Genomic DNA, 26,689 nt, shown 5'->3' with positions numbered 1-26,689 from the left:
GTAGTTTCCGGCTCCCTAGAGAAAACGCGTAGAGCTCAGGGTCTGAGGCCCCAGGGAACTACAGCTTCCAGCAGGCACTGCGCCCAAACGCCTTCCCACAGGGAGGAGGGGAGCCGGGAACTGGAACCGTGCGGACTACATATCCCAGAACACCATGGATTCCAGACCGGGATGAGGGTCATGATATCGTTCTGGGATGGAAAGGAAGGATGAATTGGCGGCGGCGATGAATTTAAGCGGACGGAAGGAGGCGTTTGGCGAGAAAAGGGAGGAAAAGGAAAGACGCCCACAGTTCCCATAATGCCTGCAGTAAAACTGCATTTCCCGTGATGCTCCAGAAAGTGCGTGAGAAGGAAAAACTCCAAGTCCCGCGATGCTCTGGGCGACGGAGCTGGAACCGGAAGACACTGCCTTGCTTTGAGAAGTGAAGAGACTGGTACTGAACATCCAAAAGTCCGATATGAAACTGGTGAGTTTCCGCTCCTAAGTCAGAGGGCAAAGGTTATGCTGTATCCGTTTGGATTCTGTGGTCTCCACCTTGACTTGTGGCGGAGATAGGTCAGCAGTTAGAAAACTAAAGTGAGATGGACTGTGGCAAGCTGATTTTGCTTTGAGATTTGAATTCCCTCTTGCGTTCACCCCACACTCCCTGCACCTGTCAGGATGCCTTCATTACTGTGTGGTAGATCCCCTTAGCCAAACATGAGGTTGAAGGTTAATTTCACCCTCGAGCTAAGGATAAGGCTCTAAGACTTTGGTTTGATCTCCTTTCTCAGCTTCCACATGCGAGTTGTAACAGTTCATCCTCCTCCTTCCACTTAAAGTGCGTTTGAGTGGACTCCGTACTGATGTTGCAGAGCCAGATTCGATCTGAACAGAGAGCAGGAGCTCATTAAATGTCCTGTTACTCCTAACTGCCTTTCGAATTAAGAGAAAGCCGGTGTTGGAGGGTGCTCGTGAAGGATTTAGCCAGAGCAGCGTTGAAGCGTTCCAGTTTAGGTTTTGAGTGAAATAAACCGTTCTAGACGAAACATGCTTCCTGGAGAAGTCACTGTGTGGCACAGCTCAAACACTTGCCATATAGGCAGACTTCTCAGCTCTTTGCTTCGAGCCATTTTACTGAGCACACCGTCCTAACAAGTTGTTTTATTCAGGCGCAATGGGATAAGTGATAGAGGAGTAAGGAGAATTGAAAGCAGGTGTAACATGCTTGCTCTCAACCTCTTATGCCCCCACGTCCTCACTGCCAACTTACGGTAGACCCCTCATAATTGCTACCTGGAGATAAATGGCCCCAATGAAGAGTGAAGCCTGTGTGATAAGTTTTGTTTAAGAAGGAAGCGGTGTGAAAATGCTTATTCCAGAGGGCAGCAGAGTTTACATCTCTTTGGCTTTACTCATAAAATCCTCTTGCTTGCTTGATATACAAGGTTAAAACGGGAAAGGACCAAATGAAAACTTAGCCTTTTCCTTTCAGAACCGAAAGCTGACACCAAGAAAAGAAAGCATTCTAATTATCACCCCCTCTCTCTTCGATTTCAAGCCACGTGTAAATCCCATCATTAACCCAGTGGTTGAAAGATAAGTGATCTCTGATGGAGAGTTGCTGTTCATCCACCAGAGTGGTTTCAAAAATAGTTCCTCAATCGGCTAAATTTGTGTGCTGTGCCTGCCAAAGGGTTTTAATAAATTTCTCATGTTGTTAAGTTTTAACTCTGTGCACTGTTTTAGGAATGTGGAGTGGGCTGTGGTTGTTTGTTTTATATATATTGTAGGGACTGAGCAGAATGCTTGCCTAGGATGCACACTGCATTAGGTTTGATCATCAACTCAGGGATAATGAGTTATATCATGAAACATGTACATGTTGTTGAACAAATTCTCGTTTTCAGATGAGGCTTTCCAAAGTGCTTTTCCCTCACATAGCTTATGAGATATAGCCACATCACATCTTATTGATTCTTTTCCCTTAATGAAAATTTCTTGAATTTTTCTTTTTTCTTTTTTTTCTGCTTTCTTACTGATACTGCTTTCATAGTGGCTTCTTTCACTTGGCACTTGGAATTCAATCTGAATTCTGTCCTGGTTAGTTTTTTGTTTTGTTTTTAGTCTGGGAAGAGGGACCACAATTGAGAAAATGCCTCTATTAAGTCTGTAGAGCATTTTCCTGCTTGATGATTGATGTGGATGGGCCCAGCCCCCAGCTGTGGTGTATTCCTGTGCAGCTGTTCCTGAAGCTGATAGAAAGCAAGCTCAACAAGCCACGGGGAGCAAGTAGGAAGTAGTGTTCCTCCGTAGCCTCGTTTCAGTTCCTGCCCCGGGGTCCTGTTTGAATTCCTGTCCTGACTTCCCATCAGGATGGACTGTGATCAGAATGTGTAAGCCAGCTAAACCCTTTCCTTCCTCGTGGAGTCAGAGGTGCTTTTGTTGTCGTGTTTTGTTTGTTTGTTGTCTTTTGTTTTGTCTTGTTTGGAGACAGGGTCTCACTATGTAGTTCTGGCTCTCTTGGCACTCACGACGTAGACCAGACTGACTTCCCAGAGATCTCCCTGTCTCTGCCTCTCAAGTGATGGGATTAATGGTGTGTACCACTACATTTAGCGTGGTCATGGTGTTTTATCAAAGAAATGGGGAAACAAACTACAATGCCTTCTAAACGGCCTCCCTACATTCAGTCTTAACCTCTTGGGTTTGTTCTCTTAGAAGGGGCATCTCAACATTGTTTTTCAACTGCAGAATCCCATAAGAACCACCTTAGTAGCTGCTTTTGCCCTTCAGATAAACTCATAATCTTTAGCTTGGTTGACTTGACCCTGGAGAATATGCTTATGTCCCTACACATAGTCTAACGAGCCTTTGCCAGTGATGTCTTTATTCAGATCGCTTAGGTCGTTTTTCAGTTCTTTGAGTTCACCGTTTTCTTTTGTCTCTGGGAATTTAAGTATGTTCAATTACCTACCATATTTTGTCTCTTCTTATTTAATGTCTTCACATATTTCAGGACACTGCTCGAATAACAGTTTTTCAAAGGTTTCTTAAATTCTACAGTCCTGGTACATGTTTTCATGGCACACCTCCTATTTGTTGGGCTTATAATTATTTCTTTGTGTTTGTCCTTCCTAATGTGGACATTGTATTCCCAGAGACTTAACACATAGTTTGACTTTTACGACTAATGAGTAATTTCCCAAAGCCTGTCAAGGTCTGGGGAAATGCTGGGAAAAAGTGAAAGGGTGAGTTTGAGATTATAATAAACAATAACCTGAGTAAAAATAATAATTTCTACTGTTTAAAAGGAGTATTTTTATTTTGTGTGGGAGAGTTGTTTTGCCTGTAAGTCTGCACACCAGATGCTTGCAGTCCCCATAGAGGCCAGAAGAGGGCACTGGATCCCCTAGAGCTGGAGCTACATATGGTTGTGAACCATCTATCTCATAGGTTCTGGGAGCTGAACCCAGGTCCTCTGCAAGACTAATAAGTGCTCTTAACCCGTGAGCCACCTCTCTCGCCGTGATTGCTGCCTTGTACAGAGCAGGCCCTGTGTGAACAGGCAGTGTGCCAGAGCAGGCCCTTTGAGAACAGGCGGTACGCTAAGTGTTGGCGCAATACTTTGGTCTAGTTGATAGCATTCCATTTTACAAATTAAAAATGTGAGTTTCTGGGAAACGAAGGAAGAGACTCCAAGTTAAAACAAATTAAAAGTGAAAAAGCAAGGTCTGAATCCATGTCTCCCTGGCTTACAAGTTCGCTGCTTAGTAAGGACAGTCAGAAGTACAATGACATCACAATGCTACGTCAACTCTTGGAGGAGTGCAAACCGAGATATGTTACATTTTAATTGGACTTCGTTTCAGTTGCAGTCTTTAAAGTACTGTTGATGTTGAACATAGTACCACACATCTGTAATCCTGTCACTGCAAAGGCAGAGGTAGAGGGATCTCAAGGTCCAGACCAACCTGAGATGGTAAGACACCATCTTACAAACTTGTTCACAAAACAATTAAGGTTTTAAAACCTCCTTTGTAGGCCAGGCAGTGGCGGCGCACGCCTTTAATCCCAGCACTCAGGGAGGCAGAGGCAGGTGGATCTCTGAGTTCAAGGCCAGCCTGATCTACAGAGCAAGTTCCAGGGCAGCCAGGGCTATACAAAGAAACTCTGTCTCAAAACAACAACAAAACCTCATTTGTAATCCAACAGGCCCCATGTCAGTACCAACTGAATGAAGCTAGTATTCTTCTGGTTTTTCTTTTTTGAAACTGAAACTGAATCCTATGCCAGCCCGGACCTCACTACCTGGCTGAGCCGACCTTCATCATGCAGTGGTCCTCCTGCGTTCAGCCTTCTGGAGCTGGGATCGACTTCGGCTCAGTTGGCTTTTTATTTGTCTTTCATGTGTTCAAATGGCTTCAATGGTAGGATCTGCAGTTTTCTAACTTTGCACGCCACTTCTTTTTCTAAATATATATTTGTATTTATGCATATGGGGTGTGCCTGCATATCTGTATGTGCACCACATGTATTAAGGAGGCCAGAAAAGGATGTCGGGTCCTCTGGAATTAGAGCTATAAATCCCACCCAGTGTGGGTGCTGGGAACCGAGCACCATGTGCTCTTACCCGCTAAGCCCCATGCACACCCCTTTCTTTTTAAAAAATTGTACATATGTGCGCTTTTCCCCATACATGCCTGGTGCCGAGCAGGACAGAGGAGGGTATGGAATTCCCAAGAACTAGGTTTGCAGACAGTTGGGAGCTGCCATGTAGGTGCTGGCAGTCAAACCCAGGGCAGGTCTTCTGGAAGAGCAGCAGTGCTCTAACCACTGAGCCATCTCTCTAACTCCTTGTACGAAAATTTCTTGATGGCTTTTCACACGGACACTTAAGACACTGAATGCCATTATAATATTTGAAGAGTTCCTAGTTAGATACTAACTCGAAGGATTTAATGACTGCCTATATTTGTAATATTATACATTATTCTGGCAGCTTTGTTTAACAAAATAAATTTATTGGTATTGCCAACTAATCATGTTAGGAGAGCTAAGAAATTTCCAAGTATATCTTCTAAGTTGGCACATTTTAGAGCACAGTTACCTTTTAGTATAGGTTGGATCTAGTTGGGTACCCCTAGTGGCTACTTCAGCTAATCAGGGGAAGAAGTCACCAAAGTCCTTAGCAAATGGCCGAAAGGCATACTGAGTGTCTGCTCAATATCTCAGACCTCAAGTGAGCTTGAAACACAGTGGCCAAGAGTCTAGTCATTCAAGTGAGCGGGTCCTTCTGAGAGAGGCCCAGTGGCTGACAGAATCTTCTAGCTTAGCCAGTCCACAGATATTTATTGTGCAGCCACAGTATACCCTTAACATTCACAGTTTCAGCCCATTCCATTGTAACCAGTGCATTCGACCCCAAAGAGCTGTGACTGGGATTAACGTATCATTTTGATGAAACGCAGACTTGAATGTGACTTTGGGATTAATGGCACTCTTGTGAGTGAGGCGTCTTGCCTCTGCATCCCTGGCTCTTGACAGCTGTTGTCACCCTTGTTAAAGGCCTGAAAGGAGGCTCGTTTTGCTCTCCATTATACTGTACTTACCGAATTCTATGAGGGAAATTGTATACTACTGTTGGATTTACAAGTTTAAAACTCGGAAAGACCACAGACTGCATCTATGTTCTTGGCTGTTCTTTATGCAAAACTGTTTCCCTTTTACCTGTTGAGGTTAACTCACCATTACTCCAGGGAAAACAGATGGAATGAAGAAGTAGATTGACGTACCAGTTCAGTGGAGGAGGAGCAGAATTTCTAGTGCAGTGGTGGATTATATAAAGGTCTTTGTTTAAAACACTGACTTCTGCTCCAAGGTCATTTAACAAATCATTAGAGGCTACGGGTGTGGCTGATCCTTGTATTTGAAAGTGCTAGGCTTCTCCTTGACAGAGTGACAAATTCTTTTGGCTTCCTTGAACTTGAATCAGGAACAGAACATCCTTTTCAGTAAATGATAAGCCTCAAGATCTCCCCAGAATTTGCTGCATGTGTTTCAGTGTGACTATTAAAATGTCAACCTAATCGCAGGCATTTCTGTTTTTCCTCTCTGATTGATTAGTGCGCCCCCCTGTGTCCCTCTGATGTAGTGTCATGCCATGCTTTTTAAAAGGTGGGTTTTGGCTTTTTTTTTTTTAAATCGCAGCCCCAGTAAAAATAGGTGTTTTCCTTTCTTAATTTCCTCAAGCTCTGAAAGAGCCCTATGTTGCATTAGCCATGCAACACACCTTGTATGATGGTGCCCTGTGATAAAAACGGACATTTTACATTTCAGAATTCCAAACTGTTTCACTAAAGATCTGATCTTCTGTTGTTACCAAGATAAAAATTACATAGAAGGTAGATTATTTTTTCCCCAGAAAGCAATACTGAATTGGGGTTGGGGTGAAGGCACCGCTACTGTGACTCCTTAACCAAGCCAGTGCTGCTCAGTAAAGGCGACCCCCTCTAATATTGACTCACTGTGCCCGGGTGACTTGCCCTGAACACTCGTAGCCCTTCACCGTTTTCTCTGACTGTCAGCAGTGTGTCTGTGACTGCTCACAAGCAGGGAGGGTGCAAACTCTGTCCTCTACTCTCAGGGAAACCTAGCCATTCCTGGTGGAAACATTGTTCCTAGCTTGCTGCATATCAGCAAAGATCTGGGAATAAACCGTCCCTCACATCTCCATCTCCATTCAGTGGACACCTTCTCGGACACCTCCCTTGTCCTAGGCATTGTTCGAGTTCTGGTGTACTGCAGTGAGCAGGACAGATGTATTTCCTGCCTTTACGGAAACACAGCTTGCTGGGTTTGCTGTAGGATTCAGACAGTGTCCACAGTGCATGCCAAGATAGAGACATAATCTGGATCACTGACTTAAGTATTCTTGTACTAAAATAGAGATTTTAGTTTTAGTGGTAGCCAGTAATATACCTTCTTTTTTTTGTTTTTTTTTTTTTGTTGTTTTGTTTTTCGAGACAGGGTTTCTCTGTGGTTTTGGAGCCTGTCCTGGCACTAGCTCTGTAGACCAGGCTGGCCTCGAACTCACAGAGATCCGCCTGCCTCTGCCTCCCGAGTGCTGGGATTAAAGGTGTGCACCACCACCGCCCAGCAATATACCTTCTTAAAACTTTAATAATGTCTAGCTGCCCCAGCTTTTCATTATTCTGGCAGTATTTGAGAAAGCTGTTGCCTTTCTCCAGCTGATGTAACTGTCTCCTTTCCTCTGGCCTTATCCTTATCCACCTTCTGCAGACTTTCTTCATATTTAGCAAAACATACCTAGAGTAGTGGTTGTGGATATGGAAAGACATCTCAGAAAGAGGAGCTCTCGTCGGTTGAAATTGTGATGCCTCTGCTCAGGAGGACTCACACCTGTAATTCCAGCACTTGGGAAGCAGAGGCGAGAGGAATGGTGCAAATTCAAGGCCAGCCTGACTTACATAGTGAGTTCCGGGCTGGCCAGAGCTAACAGTAAGACTCTGTGCCTCATCCCCCGTTAAACAAACAAACTCAATAAATAGCTTGGCGTCATACGCAAAGGGTATTTTCAAAAGATGTCTGGTGTTGCTTTGAAAATGCCAGTGTGTGAACATTAGGCATTAAGGTGAATGGAATAATGGGATCAGGCAGGTAGGCAAGGATGTGAACAGCAAAGATCCTCCACACCTCTAGAAAAGAGCCAGTGAGAAGCCAGGTACTGCCATACCAGGTAGGACTACGAAGAGGGCGGAAGCCAGAGGTACTGAGAAAAGTAGGACAGACACAGAAAAGACAGGAAAGGGATATCGAAAGCTTTATTTTAGATTTTAGTTTATGTGTAAGTGTTTTGCGTGCATGTATGTCTGTGTACTGAGTGCAAGAGGTGTGCCCAAGGAGGGCAAAAGAGGACATCCGATCCGCTGGAACTGGAGTTGTGGACAGTTGTGAGTTTGGGGAATAGAGCCCTAGTCCTCTGCAAGAACAACAGTTGCTCTTATTCCTGAGCCTTCTCTCCAGCCCCTAGAGTCAGAGGAGAGTCAACTCCAAGCCCAGGATGTTCAGTGACCAAGATGAACTTGCTGAGAGAAACGCAAGTTTCACTTGTCCCATGTTGGCTAGGTATATGCCCATGCCTTAAAGATCTGAAATGTTTAAGTTTATTGAAAGCACAACTAAGTGAGCTTTTGCTTCCTTCAGGGTGTATAGTCAGGCAGCTGGTGTTCACAAAAGCATGTCTTGAATACAAATTGTGGAATTAGTGCCCCTTTTGCTCTTAAGGTGGTTAACTTTTTTAATCATTGGTGTTTATAAAGGTTATAATAAAATGTCTGTCCTTGTTTATGATTGAGCTTCCTTTGTGTATACTCCCAAGAGTTGTATAACTGGGTCTTGAGGTAGATTGATTTAAATTTTTGAGAAATAGCCATATTCATTTCCAAAGGGGCTGTACAAGTTTGCACTCCCATCACTATTGGGAAATGTTACCCTTGCTCTGCATCCTCTCCAACATAAAATGTCATTCATGCTTTAGATCTTCTCCATTCTGGTTTGTTTAAGAAGGACTCTCAGAGTACAAGGACATGATTTAGATTAAAATAGCTGGTTGGGAGAGGTACTGATATTTGATTACTTTGTGAATAAATTGTGCATGTGAAGAAAAAACTAAAATGTCTGGCATAATCAAATTTTCAGACGTAAGGCTTTTTATGAGTATAATTTATCTACATTTTTCCTCTTTTCATTGTCAGCTTGATAGAATATAGAACCATATGGGAGATTGTTAATCCCAAAACTGGGAGGAGGAAGACCACTGACCCAGATCATCATAACCATATTAATTAAAGCAAGCAATTAAAACAAGCTTTTTTATTCATGTACATGGGCTGCCTCCCCCTAAGGCGGAGTTCAAGAGATCAGCATTGCATAGAGAAAGACAAGGTTTTTATAGCTCATGGGTAAGGGGTTTCCAAATGGGGGATTTGACAAGCAGAATAGATGGGGTTACAGGTCAGAACATAAGCATAACAAGTTAATCATAACAACAAAGACATGGTTGTAAGGTGGTCTTAACAACAGGTAGTCACAACAAGGTAGTCGTAACAACCCTTTTGAAACAAAGGTAGAGTTGCAAGGGGTTTAGTAACTTTTTGAAACAAAGAGGTGATTGCTGTTCCTACAACAGGCAATAAACAGGAATGAACCTGGCATGCCTTCTATAAGATGGCCTTTAAGCCTAAGATGGAGGCAGGCTGGTTCTTCAAGATGAGCCTCTGGGCATGCCTGTGAGGGCTTGTGTGTTAACTGTTGTAGTAAGAACAGCGGGGCTGCTTCCCGCCACACAGCCACCCGGCTAGCTTTATCCGAAATAATTACACAGAAACTGTATTCTTTTAAACACTGCCTGGCCCATTAGTTACAGCCTCTTATTGGCTAGCTCTTACATATTGATCTAACCCATTTCTAATATTATATATAGCCCACAAGGTGGCTTACCAGGGAAGATCTTAACCTGCATCTGTGTTGGGTGGGAGAATCATGGCGACTCCTGACTCGGCTTCTTTCTCCCAGCATTCTGTTCTGTTTACTCCACCTACCTAATTTTCTGTCCTATTAAAGGGCCGAGGCAGTCTCTTTATTTAACCAATGAAATTAACACAAAACAGAAGACTCTCCCCCATCAGTTAACTGAGGAGGGAAAAGACTTGCCCACTATGGCTGGACCATGGATCATTGGCTGTCTGAAATGGGAAAAGCCAGCTGAGCACTAACAAGAATGCATTTGTCCATCTCTGTTCCTGATGTTGATAATATGACAACTGCTTTAAGCTTCTCTTGCATAAATTACCTGCTATAATGGTTTGTACCTTGAAGAGTGCCTAAAATACACCCACCCCCCTTGAGTTGCTTTTGTCAGGGTGTGTGCCTCAGCATCAGGAGCAAAGCTAAGGCAGCATAGTTAGGCTTTCTAGTTAAGGCTTCCTTGCCACATTTTTTCCCAATATGTGGAAATGGATATAAAGCAGTAGTTTTAACAAAGGATATTATAGTATTTGCTGATATTTTTATATTTTAAACAGGCTTATTGAGGTATACATTATAAAACACATGCATTCAAAGGGTCAGATATACCGGGGTTTAACTCCATTTGGAATTAGTGAATTTACAGTTTCCACCTATCATCACAATTCATCTCTCCAAAAGGATCCTTTGTGCCTCTTATTAGCCAGCGTAATGGGCCCATGCAGCCTCTAATCTACCGTTTGTCGCTGGAGACTTGCCCTTTCTGGTCTTTTCGTATGAACTGGTTCATAATCTGTGCAGTGTTTTGTGTCTGACTGCTTTTACCACCATGCGCAGCTGTTGAAGATTTTGACTGACATATTCAGCTTCCCTGGCTGTCTTTGTGCACTGTTGCCTGAGGTGTGACAAAACATGCACAATGTTCCATTTACCATCTAACCACTTTTAAATAAACAGTTCAGTGCCACTGAGTACATTCTCATTGTTATGTGACCATGACCATTCTTTTCTAGGATGTTCTTAGATTTTACACATTAAATGTTACTCACTTCCTATTTCCCTAAGCCACTGGTTGTCAGCCATTGTCCTTTCTGTCCCTGTGAATCTGGCTACTCGAAATACCTCACATCAGTAGCACACAGGAGCCCTTTCTTACTGTCTTATTTCATTTAGCAGTGTTTGCAAGATTCATCCATGTTGTCACATGCGTCAGAATCCCCTTCTTAAGGTTGAGCAATGTTCCGTGGTACAGCCACATTCTGTTTCATCAGACCTTTGCCTGCTTCAGATACTCTGAGTACAGATGCCTGTTCTAGTCCTTGTTTTCAGTTCGCGTGTGTGTTATTTTTGTTTTCAGCGTGTACTCAGAAATGAAGTTAGTTTACTGTGGAGCCTCCGTGGTATGTGCTCCAGAGTGCTGTCCTTGCACCACTTTATCGTCTCACCAGAAATGTACAGGCTCCTGATTTCTCCGCATCCTTGCTAATACTTTCAATCTGAGCTGTTATTTTGTAGCCATCCTGAGTCTGGTCGTTTTGATTTGCTTTTCTGTAATGATTATGCTGATACTTAAGTGTGCAAATTTTGGGGATTTTTTTTTTTTGGTAATACATCCACATTGTCTTGTTTAGTTTTATTTTTAAAAACAAACTGAATGTGTAAAAATTATAAGTAATAACAAAATCTGTAAAGGTTTTTGTCTTGTGGTGGCACAATGTAATCCCAGAATTCAGAAGATGAAAACAGGAGGTTTAGGAGTTCAAGGTCATCTTGAATTACACAATCATTTTCAGGCTGGCCTAGGCTGCATAAACCCTATCAAAAAAAAAAAATCCCTTGAGACTGGACAGATGGCTTACTGATGGAGAATAGTTGGTGCTCTTACAGAAGACCTGAGTTCAGTTTCCAAGCATGCACATGGTGCACAGACATATTTGCAGGCTAAACACTCATACACATATAGCATAAAGGTGAATCAGTCTCTGTGTGTGTGCGCACGCATGCGCGCACTCACGTTCCCTCCTCTTATCTATATTTTGTGTACGAGTGCGCTCTGCATGTACACCTGCAGGCCAGAAGAGGGTATCAGGTCCTATTATAGATGCTTGTGAGCCACCGTGTGGTTGCTGGGAATTGAACTCAGAACCTCTGGAAGAGCAGCCAGTGCTCTTAACCGCTAAGCTATCTCTCCAGCCTCTCCCTTCTACTCTTTATCCTGTTCCCCAGAATAACTTGACTTTTTGTTTGTTTTTTATGTGTCCTTGGAGATAGCCTCTGGGTTTGTATACATAAATGTAATTATCATTCCCCCTTTTACTTTTTGAATATTTTGATGATGCTGATATTGAGGCATATTGCTCTGTCTTGAATGAGAAATGCACAACTTTTTTCCTGTCAGTTTCTAAAACTATGGGGCATGGTGGCACACACTTTTGATTCCAGCACTCTGAAGGTGGAAGCAGGTGGCTCAGAGGTTCATCTTCTGCTACATAGTGAATTTGAGGTCAGCCTGGGCTACATAAGACCCTGTTTTAAAAAGAAATCTAAAACTGCCTCAATTTCTAAAACCAAGTGCTCATGTAGCAAAATCCAAGGACTCTTTGTGAGATGTTTCCAATGTGCCTTTCAAGTATTTTTAGAAGTATTTTTAACAAACACATTGTATTTTGGTTTCCTGAAAGGACAGATAGAACTGTGGCTCTCGGCCTAGGAAATAGAGTTCTGCTGCCCCGACTCTGCCACTCCCAGTTACTGTGGGAATATCAAGTGGAAGATGTGGAGTCTGTGGCTGATGTAAAGCATGGCTCATGAAGCTGGTGTCACTGTGCCTCAGACTTACACTCACACTGTTTCCAGGAAACATGTCACAGCGTCTGTTTAAATAGAGCCAAATGTATTTAACCAAACTTATGGACACAGCGCTAGGTTATACCCCATCGTTTGCAAGGGAATTGTATTTCATACTGACCTTAGCTGGCATCTGAGAGTGTATATACTTTTCCCATTGTAAAATTGATGCCTCAAAGGCTACACATACACACACCACACCATATACACACACACACACACACACACACACACACACACACACGAGTTCGCCATCATGATTAGGCTTGCCTAAAGCTCCCCTCTTAAGCCCCACTTCCCCATGTTAACATCAAAGTTGTTTGTTTTCCTGACTGAAAAGTGAAAAAACATGGTGTTTCAACAACATGATTGTAATTTGATTTCCCTCTCTTGTGTGAGCTGGGCCATCACGTGTGTTTGCAATGCAAGCTCTTTTGTTCCCATCCCCCTCCCAGGCTAGTCCATTCCAGCTCTGCACCCTTTGACTTGTAGGGCTCTGGCTGATGCTTCTGTATCTTACCCGCTCTTCTTGCTCCAGAGCATGCCAGAACATTACATGTTCTATAAAAGCTAGAACTTTCGCTTCGAATTTTTGTTTCCATTAAGATATTTTTGGAACCAGATTAATTTGTTAAAATTTAAAGAGATTAGCTGGGCCATGGTGGCGCACACCTTTAATCCTAGCACTCAGGAGGCAGAGGCAGGTGGATCTCTGAGTTCAAGGTCAGCCTGGTCTACAAGAGCTAGTTCCAGGACAACTAGGGCTGTTACATAGGGAAACCTTGTCTCAAAAACAAAACCAACAACAGCAAAAAAATTTAATGAGTTAATTGGAGAAATGAAGAAAAATTTATACATACATGCTGATTTTAAGGTATGGATTTAAAAGTACCACCACTGCCCGGCTTACTATTTCTTTAAATTATTGAATCCAAGAGCAAGATATCTTTTGCTTAAATAATTTTACTGCTACTTTATTGTGTTTTAAAACTTCCTCCTAATAGATACTTCCTTTTAAATATGTCTAAGTACTTTCTGCTGTGTGTGCGCATGTGTGTGCATGCATGTGTGCACACACGCGTGCATGAATGGGGGATATTTGTTTACATGTGTGTATGGGTGCATGTGCTCATGTATACTTGTTTAGAGACCAGAAGAGGATATTGGACATCCTGCTCTAGCATCTTCTTGAGACAGGGTCTGTCACTGAACCCAGAGCTAGACTGGCAGCCAGCAAGCCCCAGCAATTCTTCTGTCTTTGTTCCACTCACAGGGACACAGCCACACCCAGATTTTTACATAGGTGCTGAGATCTGAACTTGGGTCCTCATGCTTGTGCAACAAGCACTTTTCCCCACTGAGGCATCTCCCCAGTCCTAAATAATATATAGGTTTTTGTTTTTGTTGTTGTTACTGAATTAAAACCTTTTCCTACATACTTAAGACACATAGCCCCCTTGTTAAGTGTATTTTACTATTTCATTTATCCAGTTGGATTTTAGTTCATTTTCTCCCCAGACTTCATTTACGTCATGATAGTTGCTGTTGTAGATTGCACACACATGCAGTGATATGGGTTGGAGTGGTGATGGTGGTAGGCATCTCTTCTGTTCCTGTTTACAGTAATTGTCTTGTCAACACACTACCTTGATGCTGACTTTGGGTGAATTTCCTGAATAATTCGTATCCCATAGCTAGCTGGTTTCCTGTTCCAGAATTTTTAGTCATTACTAAAGTGAGATTCTTTCACATGGTTCAACAATATGTTATTTTCTACAGGAAAGATCTATTTGTGTTTGAATGTTTGTCCTAGGCAGTTAATTATATCTTGTATGCCACTTCCAAAGTTTTAAGTAAACAATGGATTTTATAACTTGAAGTCCTAGGTGACTCTTAGCCGACTCAGAAAGAATAAGACTTCTGTGACCTCAAAAGAAATGGCAGTTTCCTCAAAAAACAGCAGCCAGAAATAGTTCTGTCTCCAGAGACAGCCCCTATCAAGGCAAGAAAGGTGAACAGATAGTCTATTAAAATAAACATAATTATCATTTAAATCTTACATGCCAAAAAAAAAAAAAGTATGGGAACAAAGGGGGCTCAGAGCCAGCCCCACCTGGCAGTTCATTTATTTTAAAGGGTATTTGATTCAAACTGCGTTGCCAGTAGGAAGAAGAAACGGTTGCAGAATGATGATCTGTAGCCAGCAGTAGGAAAGGCACTAGCAAGAACCCATTGTCTGCTTGCCTAACGGCCCTTTGAGTATTACTGAGTGAATATTGAGCCTGTCGTGTACGCAGCACTGTCAGTGGTGTGGGATGTGCCTATCTGTCTGCAGACACCATGTATTCGAGCATGTGATTAATGGGCTTTTGGTGACAGACTGTGGTGATAAAGGCAGTAGTGGCCTGTGTAAGATAGAGATTGTAAAGGATGAATTTCATCTAGAGAATCACAGCTTCTTCCAGAAGTAAAAGCTGATGAGCTGGCCTTTACAAAACTCTCGGAGCAGAGATTGTAGCTCCACGGTTGGGTGCTTGCCCAGCACATACGAGGCCCTGAGTTCCATCCTCAGCACCACTCACACGAAAGTACTTTGGCCAGTTTGTCTGAATAGGAGGGCTGTGTCTTATTCTAGGCGGAGAAAACAGAAGTAAGAAGGATGTGGAAGTAAGGTACCCATTTCCCCAGGGATGGACAAGGGGAACCAACTGGTTCTTACTACTGGCAGCAGTGTGTAGTGCTCTACTTCATCATTTCCACCCCACGAATGTCACTAATGTCTAGAAGGTTGTGAGTTTGGCCAGTAACAAACAGTTGCGGTAATTAGACTGGGCAGTCACTCAGTGGTCTAAATAGTGACAAAGTAAGGATTTTTCTTTTCCATAGGAAGTTTCAGAAAAGACTTAAAAGTAGAAATTTTGAACATGCAAAGACTTTAAATTCATCTCTTTGTAAATCTAAGACAGAAGTAACCAGAAAAAACTTTGGAATGGAAAAGAAAAAGTATGACTCGGCTTCAGGTACTGAAAATGGTCTGGAAAATGGCATATAATCAAACCATGAAGAGTCAGCAAATGCATGGAAGCATGTCTAAAGTCAGAACTACCTGTCTCGAGCAGAGGGTTATGCCAGCCACTTCACAGAGGGCCTTAGAGGCAGAAGGCAAAGGTATCCTGAGAAACAATGGGACTAGCTGATGGCTGGACTCCGAGAAGGGGTCCAGATCTGAAAGGGAGAGAATAACACTAAGAATTCCATGGCTTTTGTCGTCATTGAGAAACATGGGGATGGGTTGGGAAGACCCCATTCCTCTAGATTTAATAAATAGCTTGAATATCATCAGAACCACCAACAGATGAATCTCTGATCAGTATGATGATCAGAGTTGGGAGGTTGCTTTTTTTTTTTTTTTTTGATTCATTGACTCAGTTTGCTATTATTATTGTTTCTCTTTACATGGGTGGGCGGTCATGAGAATGGTGTATGTGTTATGACATACATGTGAAGGAGAGAAGATAACTTTATGGAACTGGTTCTCTCCTTCTGCAGAGGAAACTTGGGTGGCTGCCCAGGCAGCCGGCTGTTTTTGTGATTCCTCACATTTTTTGAAAGTCTTTTGCTTGCACTTACTGCTTACTCAGTTAATGTTATTTCTTTCTTGGTCTCTGAGGGAGTTAAAGGCTAGGTAGTTACAGTTTTCCTTGTTTACCAGGTACAGAAAAGAAACCAAAGAGGTGTAAAGTGTATAAGGTTGAGAGATATCAAAAGATAGTTTTGGATGGTAATGCAAGTTATGGTAGAAAGTAAATTAGATACAAGACTTGGACTCACCAAGATAGGATGGGTAGTGGAGTATTTTCTCTGAATTTGTCAAATACAAATGGACTAGACATTGTTGATGTACTTATTGCCTATATATATATATGTGTGTGTGTGTGTGTGTGTATGTATATATATATATTGTATATAGTTATTGTACTTATTGTATATAATTTTTCTTATATTAGTTATAGCCTTCTTTTTATTTTAGACAAAAGAGGGAAAATGTGTTGATATTTTTATTTATGTTTGAACAAATAAAACTTGCCTGAAGATCAGAGTACAGAGCTAAGCCACTAGAGGCCAGGCGGTGGTGGCTCACACCTTTAATCCCAGCACTAGGGATGTGGAGACAGGAAGGATACAGCTGAGCAGAGAGAGAGAATGTAAGGTGGGAGGAGACAGGAGCTCAGATGCAGTCTGAGGACAAGATCGCCCCTTTATTCTGAGCACCAGTGGAGGTAAGGTCGCTTTAGTGACTGGCTGCTCTGCTTCTCTGATCTCTCAGCTTTCACTCCCTAATACCTGATTCCGGGTTTTTATTAAGAACAATTAGAATTTGTGCTACATCCTTCCACCTTTTGTGGGTTTCAGAAATAGAACTCACTCAGGTTGCCAGCTTTGTATGGCAAGTACCTTTACCCACTGAACCATGCTCACTGGCTCCCGGCTATGTTTTTGTGACACAGTATTTTGGGGTTTTTTTTTGGGGGGGGGGTTTGTTGTTTTTGTTTTGTTTTGTTTTGTTTTGTTTTGTTTTTTGTTTTTCGAGACAGGGTTTCTCTGTAGCTTTAGAGGTTGTCCTGGAACTAGCTCTTGTAGACTAGGCTGGCCTCGAACTCACAGAGATTCACCTACCTCTGCCTCCCGAGTGCTGGGATTAAAGGCGTTCTCCACCACCACCCCGGCGACACAGTATTTTGATGGGGATCCCACACTGACCTTGGACTCACTATGTAGACAAGCCTGGCTTTGTCCCTTGTACTCGGCCACCTTAGGATTGCAATTACAGGCAAGTGCCACCACACTCCACTGTTTTTAGCTTTAAAAGTTCACATAGTAAAACTAGCGCCAGTTTCAATCCTCCATACAGTGGGATGAGTTTGTAACCTATGTATGCACCTGTGCATGCAAATTAGACTTCAGTGGAAGCCATTTCTGTCCGACTTGTCTCTCCCCCACCACACAACCCCAGCTTTCACTATTCTGGTTTATATCAGTTCTGTGTTTGCTTTCTCTTAAACCTCATTTAAGTGGAACTATACCATATGCCCCATTTGTGTCTACCTTCCTCTACTCAGCATAATATTGCCCTGAAGGTTTTAAAGTATGGAACTGGTATTCCTGGCTTGAGCCACACCCAGCCTAAGGTCCCCTGCCTACACCTTGCAGCTCTGCAGAGGACTGGCATGCCGCTTTTGCAAGTGCCATCTTCGTATTGGATTCCCTAGGCACCCCTGAGAAATTCAACCTGGTGAAATGGTTTCTCTGTTGGGCCAGCTGCTGAGACCCAGTGCAAAGCTGCAGCAAGGCCAGGGGCTCTGTCCAGAGAAACCCACTGAACTAAGCTTTTCTTCTGAGGGAAGAATCAAAAGAAAACATTTCCTTAGCATGTAAATTTTTTAAATTTATTTTTTTGTATGTGTCTGTGTTGTGTCTTTGTGTATGTATGTACACCACATGCCTGCCTGGTCCACAGAAAGGTCAGAAAAGGCCATTGGATCTCCTAGCACTGGAGTTACAGATAGTTGTGAACTGCCAGATGGGTGTTGGGAACTGAATGCAGGTCCTCTACAAGAGCAGTCAGTGCTGTTAACCACTACACCATCTCTCCAGCCCCTCACATGTAAATTTTAAAGGCTTTTGTGAAAAAAAAAATAACCCTATTATAAAATCAGTAAACACTACTGTAAAAAGTGTTTTCAGGATACAGTTGAGAAATATAAAGAAATAAGAATCCTCTGTAATCAGTAACCAACACTTTGATATACTGGAGTGCAGTGGACCGGCAGACTCTGTGTGAGTCTCCTAAGGTGTGAATCAGTCAAGAAGTTGAGCCTGGGGGACAGAAGTACACAAGACCAAGACGAATGTTTGCAGCTCTCCTGTGGAAACCAAGTCCAGGGTTGGTGCAGCAGGTGTGACTTCCTTTTTGTGTTCCCTATAGAAGGGGGGGGGGTGACTTTTAGAGACAGGGTTTCTCTGTGTAGCCATGGTTGTCCTGGAACTTGCTCTGTAGACCAGGGTGGCCTTGAACTCAGAGATCCACCTGTCTGTGCCTCCCAAGTGCTGGGATTAAAGACATATGCCACCATCATCTTGCTTAAGCCTGTCTTTTTTAAGTAATGTTTTTTATTCTTTGAGACTATCATACAGTGTTATACTCAAATTCTTTCTCTTTCCAGATCATTTTAAATAAGCCTGTTTTTAATTTTTTATTTGCCAGTAGAACCCTGTAGTAATAATTAATTATTCTAAAAATGAAAAACAAAAACAGCAGGAAACATTTTTGAAGCAGAGATGGACGTCTTTAAAGGATATTATAATATAGGTTAGAGACACTCAAGGAAGAGTCTCAAGTCCTTCTTATGTGAATTTTTATATAAGTGTGTGTGTGTGCGTGTGTGTGCATGTGCATGCTTGTGTGCCTACATGCTACTGTGCACACGTGAGCCAGGGAACAACATCCAGAAGTCAGTTCCCGTCCTGGTATGTAGGTTTTGGAGATCTAACTCAAGGCATCAGACTTGGTAGCAGGCGTCTTTACCTGATCAGCCATCTTGCCTACTGTTTGTTTGTTTGAGCCCAGGCTGGCCTCAGTCACAGCAGTCTGCTTCAGCTGAGTGCATGACTTACAGGCACAGACCTCCATGCCTGCTCTTTTTCCTTTTTTACAGACAAACCAACAACGAAAGCTGGCTCATGTTAAAGAGGAGTGGTCAGGAGGCAAACGAGAGGGTGCTTGGTGGATGATGCTGCGGTGCCATCTTCAAGTGTTTCGTTGGGGTTTTTGTTTTGTTTTGTTGGTTGTTTTGCTTTGTGCTCAAATAGCAAGGATTTGCTCAGAGATCATTTTTGTGTCACAGAAATAAAGTATTGTACCTGTGGAAAGTGGTAGAAGCCTGGCATCCAGTGTCCAAAACAAGCATACGTAACTGTTCTCCTCAACCCCCACACAGGCTGCATCCTTTGAAGCTGTGAGTTCTGTCTTCCTTACCGTAGAAACCACGGTGCTCACATGGCAAAAAGAAACGGGAAGAGTCGTCGTCCTCTTGGGGAAGAAGCAGCCAGCAGTCAGTCATGCATTTTTAGTGTGCTTAAGTTTGGAAAGCTTTAGCATTGACCACATTTGGATATTTTTTTTCTCCACAAATTAAGATAGTTTATTGAATGAAGCATTGTCTTCTAGGTTATATCAGCGAGACAAGTGGGAGGGGGAAAAGTGGAAATAAACAGGTGTGTAGAATGGGGGATTATTTAAGAGCCAGAGATGGGGGAGTGGGTACTTTGTTTCCTTTTACATCAACAGTCACATAAATAGGTCTGTGAACTTTTCTCATCTGCTCTACTTCTTCACATATATCACTTGCTGGTGCCAGGCAGCCTACAATCCTCAGCCAACCCTGATCTCTCGTACTTCCCTCGGCCATAATTGTGCACTGTGAGCGTTTTCACCCTCTTCTGAGCTCCCATTGGCCAAGGCCTTGCTTTATACAACTTCCCCCTGCATTTGGACCTGCTTTCTTGGAACCTCAAGCAGGGGACTAGGGTCCAGAGAGTGAGAGCCCTGGGTGTCAGTTACTCAGCTCTGTGTGGTGCCTACTCACCCTCCAGCCTGAAAGTGCCTTTCCTGTGAGTGCCGCAGACTTTACACGCATGCTGCAGACTTTCTAGACAAGTGGAAAATTAGCCCTCTTTTCTTACCCACCTGTGTAGTTAATTTGACCGTGAACATGATTGGCACATTTAACGGCATTCCTACAAGATAGACTCAAGCTAAAAAGTGGAGGAAAAAAAATAAAAGATTAACAAATAAGTTGCTATATATTTAAAGAAATCTCTGGCTATTAGAGGGTCTGGCCACCAAACAATCTTAGTAGGGGTAGTAATAGTTACAGATTCAGTGCATTTGGCCCAGTGGCTCAGGATGGTGAGAATAAGCAAGGGTTCCTAAAAGAGGATGCCCTCCCCCTTTCCCTGCTACAGCAAGAATCCAGTGCATCCTTGTTAGGGCATCGAGTGTCTCCTCGTGAACTGCTGTTCTTGAGGGCCGTGACTGGGGCATTGTTGGAGAAGAGAAAAGCTTATTAGGCCCTGCAGAACTAAGTTCCTCTTTTAAAAAACTAGGCATAAGAAACGTAGTTCCTCCCGGCATGTTCATTGTGTAAGTACATCAATAGAATAATAAAAAGCAGCACCTTCGTGTTAAAAGACAGCTGAGAAATGAGTTAGTTAAATCTCACTTGTCCACTGAGAAATTTGAAACCTAAAGATTTTCAGCTTCTACTCAGGGTAACACCACTTTAGAGACACCCAGGTCACACACAATACTGGATCTGTGATACACAGCCCAGTAATAAAAACTGACTTGGTTTTTTTTTAAAGCCAAAAATAATATCTCACTTTGGAAGATAGTTTAGAAAGCTAAACATGGATTTATCAATCACCCAACAATCCTTACCTATTTCCCGTAGAGGCATTATATAAAGATGTGTGCTGCTTCCGAAACTTGTAGGTAAACATGTCCAGCTGCATTATTCATCATCACACAGAATGTGTAGACTTTTCTCCACCAAGGTGTACTTAAGTGCAAGCCAGATATCCATCACTCTGAATACGTAAGCTGACTTCCATACAGTCAGAAGGGGTGAGCTGAGTCAGCAGTACTGTGGAGGTGTGTAGGAGTTCCCAGTTGTTGCCCTGCATTCTGGCCAGCACTGGGTCTTTTAAACGTTGCTCTTTCTAATACCGGTGCAATGGTTTCTTTCTAAGGATTACTGTTTATTTACGGCGGTGTCATCTTCAGTGAATGTCTGTTCAAATATTTGTTTGTACTTTTGTGTTGTTTGTACCTTGGTGAATTGTAAGAGGTGGGTGGTTAATTGGTTCAGGGTCTTGGTGAAGCCCAGATTGGCATAAAACACAATTGTAGCCCACGCCTTTGAACTTGGGGTCCTCCCATCTCAATCTTGCCAGTGCCTAGATTGCAGGTGCCACCACACCAAACAAAGAATTTAGTTTTGGGGTTTTTGTTGTTGTTGCCTTTTTTGGTTAGCATGTATTAAGTATACATGATGGATTCATCATGACATTTTCATACATATACACAACGTATTTCAATCAGATTAATCTACTTCCTCTGTTTTGTCCCCTCCTACTTCACTAAGCCACTTCTTCCTAACTTCCCAACCCAACATCTTTACCCACTCAAAGTAAGACTTTTTTTAGGGCATCCACTGTTTGAAAGACTTTGATCTTTTGGTCTTTGTCACCAAAAGCAGAGAATGGACTCTGCGTTGGCTCAGTGTCTGACTCTAGAGCTCACTGCACTAGGTTCAAGTTCTGCCCAGCTCCCTGCTGCTTTGGGACCGTCTGAACACTTCTTCACTGTTTATTAGGAAACTATTTCCCACTCACAACATTGTAAGGAGGATTGAAGGGATTAAATGTAAAATATTTGCAGGGCATCTGCTACCTAACAAGCACTCGATCATAATAACTGCATACCAAACAAAACTTTCAGCAAGACTAGGAGAAAAGAGACCATGTGATTCTTTGTGCTTCATTCATTTTCAAGTGACAAACTTCCCCAAAGCCAGTTAGCATTCTGGAAGACTTTTGTGAGGTTGTCTTGGGGATGAGGAAGTAAAGCTACCTGGTTGGTCAGTTTGAAAACATTGTATTTGCTGACAATGGAGGTCCTAACGGGATTTAATCTTATTAGTAGATATAATATTCCAAGCACGTGTTTTAAAACTAGTAACAGAGACCTCCTGGGGTTACAACAAAAGGACTATCGGTTCACTTATTTACTCTTTGAGCCGTTGAGGGACGTTGTCTTATGAGGATTTGGACCAGTGCTTTGAGAGCAAAGAATGTCTGGTTTGGATGTTCTCATATGTGGTGCAGACATTCAAGCCAAGAAATCAATATGGAAATTGTTCTCAAAACAGTGACCTGCCCTGGCCCACTCCTACTGAACTCCTGTAGATAAAGCTCCACCAATTGAACTCACTATCAAAATGCTAAGACAGTAAGAAGTCTTTCTCAAGTTAGAACCAGCATACATCGCAGGATTCCCAGGAATTTCAGACAGTCATGCGCACAGAGGAGATGCTGAAACTAATGTTAATGTTAGTTGTGGATGGATCAAACCTCTAAAAAGACTGAAAGACCACGATGTACACAGAAGGAAGGGTGTAGAAGTGAGACAGTGGTCACTGAGAAGGACATTTACAGCCCAAGGGGGTGTGTGTGAACATTATCAGTTTAGCTCATTGGTTAATAGCTGATTTGATAACACTGAAATTAACAGAAGAAATCTGAGGAAAAGACAAAGTGTGCTGTATGGAAATGAAAATGAAAACGGTTGCATTGTGAGGGACATGGGTAAAATGAAATGTTGCAGCGTGTGTTCTACTAATAGGTGTTCCAGAAAGAGAAGTACAAAGAACGAGATGGATGCAGTACTCACAGGGAGAGTGACTGACAGTTTTATTTTGTTTTGATTCCAAATAGTCATAAAAGTCTTGAATCTTTTTGTATTTTAAAATCGTAAACCAGTAAGACTACCTAGTCTTTGGAGATTTGCAAGTGTTGAAGGAACTAGTAAGCGTGGCTAGAAGCAGGTTCCCCACCACCACCTTTTAATACTGCTGTAACTAGGGCAACTAGGAATGAGTACAACAGGTATGCCTTCCACTCCCTCGGTTCTTGAAGTTCTGCGATAGAAGAGGGAACTTAGTCCTCAGGAAATCACACATTAAGAATGAGATTGAGCGAGATTGGAGTTGAGGTAATCTGCTAGACAAAACCCCAGCCTTACATAATTTGATCAGACTGCCTCAACACTAAAACCACTTAGCAAATAGTTGGCCTTTCTTGGTCAGGGTCGTTTAATTGCCTTTAGATAGCTGCTGCAGTTCTAGGGATGTTTTTGGTGAGACCGTAGGCTCTAGATGGTGTAGACTGTAATGCATGGGCAGAACAAATCTGAGTTGTTAGCAGCAATGTAAATAGGCACAGCATGTTATGGAAAGCATTTTGGCAGCAGATTTTAAGAGCCATAAGATGCTCATACTTTTTGACCTAGTTAATACCACTTCTGAGAATGCAGGAAAGAAGCAGTCCAATATGGGAACAATCCACCAACACTATGTCTGTAATTAGTGCTGTGCAGACCGTTGTGTTCAATAGAAGGGAATAACTGCCTGATGAGCGATGAGCTACTTGCTTAGCCAATGAACATGAAGTGTGTGTGTGAGACAAGGAAAACAGTCATCATGAGTTTTTAAAGCAGCACCCAAATTTTATAATAAATTACACCTTTTTAAATTTTAATTTATTTTGCGTGTGTAGGTGTTTGCCTACATGCATATCTGTATAACGTGCATACAGTGAGTGCTCTCAGAGGCCAGAAGAGGGTGTCCAGTCCCCTGGAGCTATGGATGACTGTGAGCTGTCATGTGGGTGCTGGGAATGGAACCTGAGCAGACAGTTTTCTTAACCATTTAGCCATCTTTCCAGTACCTCCCACCCATGCACAAAAATTACATCTTTTACATAAAGTAAAAGGATATACTCATAAGTAGACTGGTATAATGTTAATACTTCTCTTTCTTCTATCTTTGAAGATTTTTGTATCATAGGTATATTTCTATTTTCAAACTTGAAATCTCTTGCTGACTTGGGTTTTTGTGGCTTGATATTAAAATATTTTCTATAGGTTAGCTGCACTGTGATCAGAAAGCCCATTAGAGGCTTGTATGAGCATGGGGGGGGTGGGTGTCAGTCATCTCTGGGTGATATGGGGTACACCTCTTTTATTGGTTGGAGAAATCCTTGGCTAGCACACTATCTCTCCATGCAGGTGTCCTGTGGTGAGCAGTCCATTCTGGGAAACAGGACTGAGGTCCTGGGAGACTGGAGGACCTCACCATATATTGGCTCTTCCAAAGCTGTAACATGCAGTTTCCTTGTCCCTCCAAATTAGGCACATGGGAACAGGGAGGGTCTGTCACCTTTGGGAGGTACTCTAAACATATTTTGCACTCATATTTAGCCCTTTGTCTCCTCTGATGACCATAATAAATGATGCCTCCCTTAGAGTGCCTCTCCAAATAATGAAGTAGACCCAAAGAAGTTAGAGTAAGCTTTTAACTTGTGTGGTTTGAATGAGCTCATATGTTTGAATACTTGGTCCCAGTTTTTGGAACTGTTTCAGAAGGATTAGGAGGTGTGGCCTTGTTGGAGGAGGTGTGTCACCAGAGAATGGCTTTGAGGTTTCAAAAACCCACACCATTCCCAGCTAGCTCCTGCTGCCTATTGGTTGTGTCCTAAGATGTGAGCTCTTAACTGTGCTGTAGGGCCTCTCCTGTCTGCTTGCTGCCCTGTTCCCTACCCCCACCATGATGGTTATGGACTCTAATCCTCCAAAATTCTAATCTAAACACATCCTTTTGTGAGTTACCTGGGTCGTGGTGTTTTGTCGCCATGATAGAAAAGTAAGAAGACACCTTGTGGACCAAGCAGGCTGACTAGGATGAGAACAAACTGGCTGCTCCAAGTCTTGGACTCACTGTAGCATTTATTGGGGTAGCATGAAACTGTGTTCTGCTCAGGATGATGAGGACTATGGCCATAAAACATGTGCTCCACCTTCCTAAACCTACTGAGAAGGGAACCGTCTGTTGTTTGAATTAAAAGTTGTTCTGCGTGATCCAAAATCCAGCATGGGGTGTTTGAAGCAGGAGACAGCTAGCTGTTTTTATTATGTGAGTTTACCTTTTAGCTTTAGTTAGCTTTGGGCTAGAAAGTAGTGACTAGCTGAAATGTCATGAGTTGGCCTTCAGGTCTGTGGCTGGTTAAAGTTCCTATTTTGACTCGTCTTTAACCTAACAGGTATAAGCTACAAGCTGCTCTTTTGGGCTCATTTGCAGTGAAGTAGTGACTTGCTGGGCTGGAGGGTTGGGTGCTTGCTGAAAGGTTAGCAGTAGAACATTGCTGCTGTCCATTTCCCTGTAAATTCCGTACTTTCTTTCTACTTTACAGCAGAATAATCATGGCACATTTGTACCACATTTTCTTTAACCATTCATCTGTTATTGGATGTTTAGGTTTGTTCTAGCTTTTCAGCTGTTGTGAATAGGGCAGCAATAAAAACGTTTGTGTCAGTCTCTCTTGAGCCCTTCAGGTGTATGCCCAGGAGGGAGATGGCCGGCTCCTCCGGTAGTTCTCTTTTTAGCTCCTGAGCTCTCCAGACGACCTGTACGAGCTGACACCCTCTCAGGAGCATGTAAAGGCTCCTCCTTCCTCACGCTATTGCCATCACTTGTTGTCATCTTTGTTTTGGCTTTTATTTTGTCTTTCCAGATAGGGTCATCATAATAAGAAGCCTGGCTGGCCTCAAATTTGTGTTGCTCCTCACGCCTCTGCCTCCAGGTGCTGGCATTGCAGGCAGGCGCCACTATTCTTGCTTGCTTCCTTAATGAGAGTCATGACTCGTGTGTGATAGAATCCAGAAGCAGCTTCAGTTTGCATTTCCCGGATAGCTGAATATATCAAAGACTCTTTCAAATGTGTATTGGTCATTGTATTTCTTTTTTTTTTTTTTAGCCATCTCTGTTCAATTTATTAACCTATTGATCAGTTAAATTATCTGGTGTTTAATTTTTGCTGTTCCATATAGACTGCTGATGTGAATCCCCTGTCTGATATATAGTCTACAACAGTTTCCTCTTCCGGAAAAGCCACTCTTTATAGGTGGAGAAACCCAAACCTCAAACATAATTTGAGGACTTACTCCAGCTTCAACGTGCACCTTAGGTGCAGATAGGTCAGTAGGGATCTGTCAGCCCATAGGTGTTTAAGTACATGGCCGCATCATTGATCATTGGAATCCTCTACTTTGGACAACTGTGACCTATCACAAATTGTTAGGATCTGAGACTTTTGAGTATTTTGCAAGTAGCGAGAATTCAACAAGAAAAAAGGATATCACATAGAAGGGTAGCCACGCCCACACACTGTCCTTACAGGAGAAGATGACGTCAGATAGGAAGTTAGCTGAGCTCACACTCTATGGAAGATGTCACGTAGAAGGCTAGCCACGCCCACACACTGCCCTTCTGGGAGAAGATGACATCATATAAAAAGTTAGCTGAACTTACATGCTGTCCTCCTGGGAGATGATGATGTCACATAAAAGGCTAGGTGAAGCCACACACTGTCCTGGGAGATGATGACATTGTGTAGAAGATAGCTGAGCTCACAC

General features: G+C 42.7%; 1 pseudogene; it reads left to right on the top strand.

Annotated features, from left to right (window-relative positions):
• Window positions 1-243: 243 nt before the first annotated feature.
• Window positions 244-26,689, top strand: part of LOC113456994 — a 33,362-nt pseudogene continuing 6,916 nt past the window's right edge.

Source organism: Microtus ochrogaster, chromosome 17, assembly GCF_000317375.1.
Source record: "Microtus ochrogaster isolate Prairie Vole_2 chromosome 17, MicOch1.0, whole genome shotgun sequence".
NCBI classification, from domain to species: domain Eukaryota; kingdom Metazoa; phylum Chordata; class Mammalia; order Rodentia; family Cricetidae; genus Microtus; species Microtus ochrogaster.
This window is presented reverse-complemented; position numbering and strand designations above follow the sequence as displayed.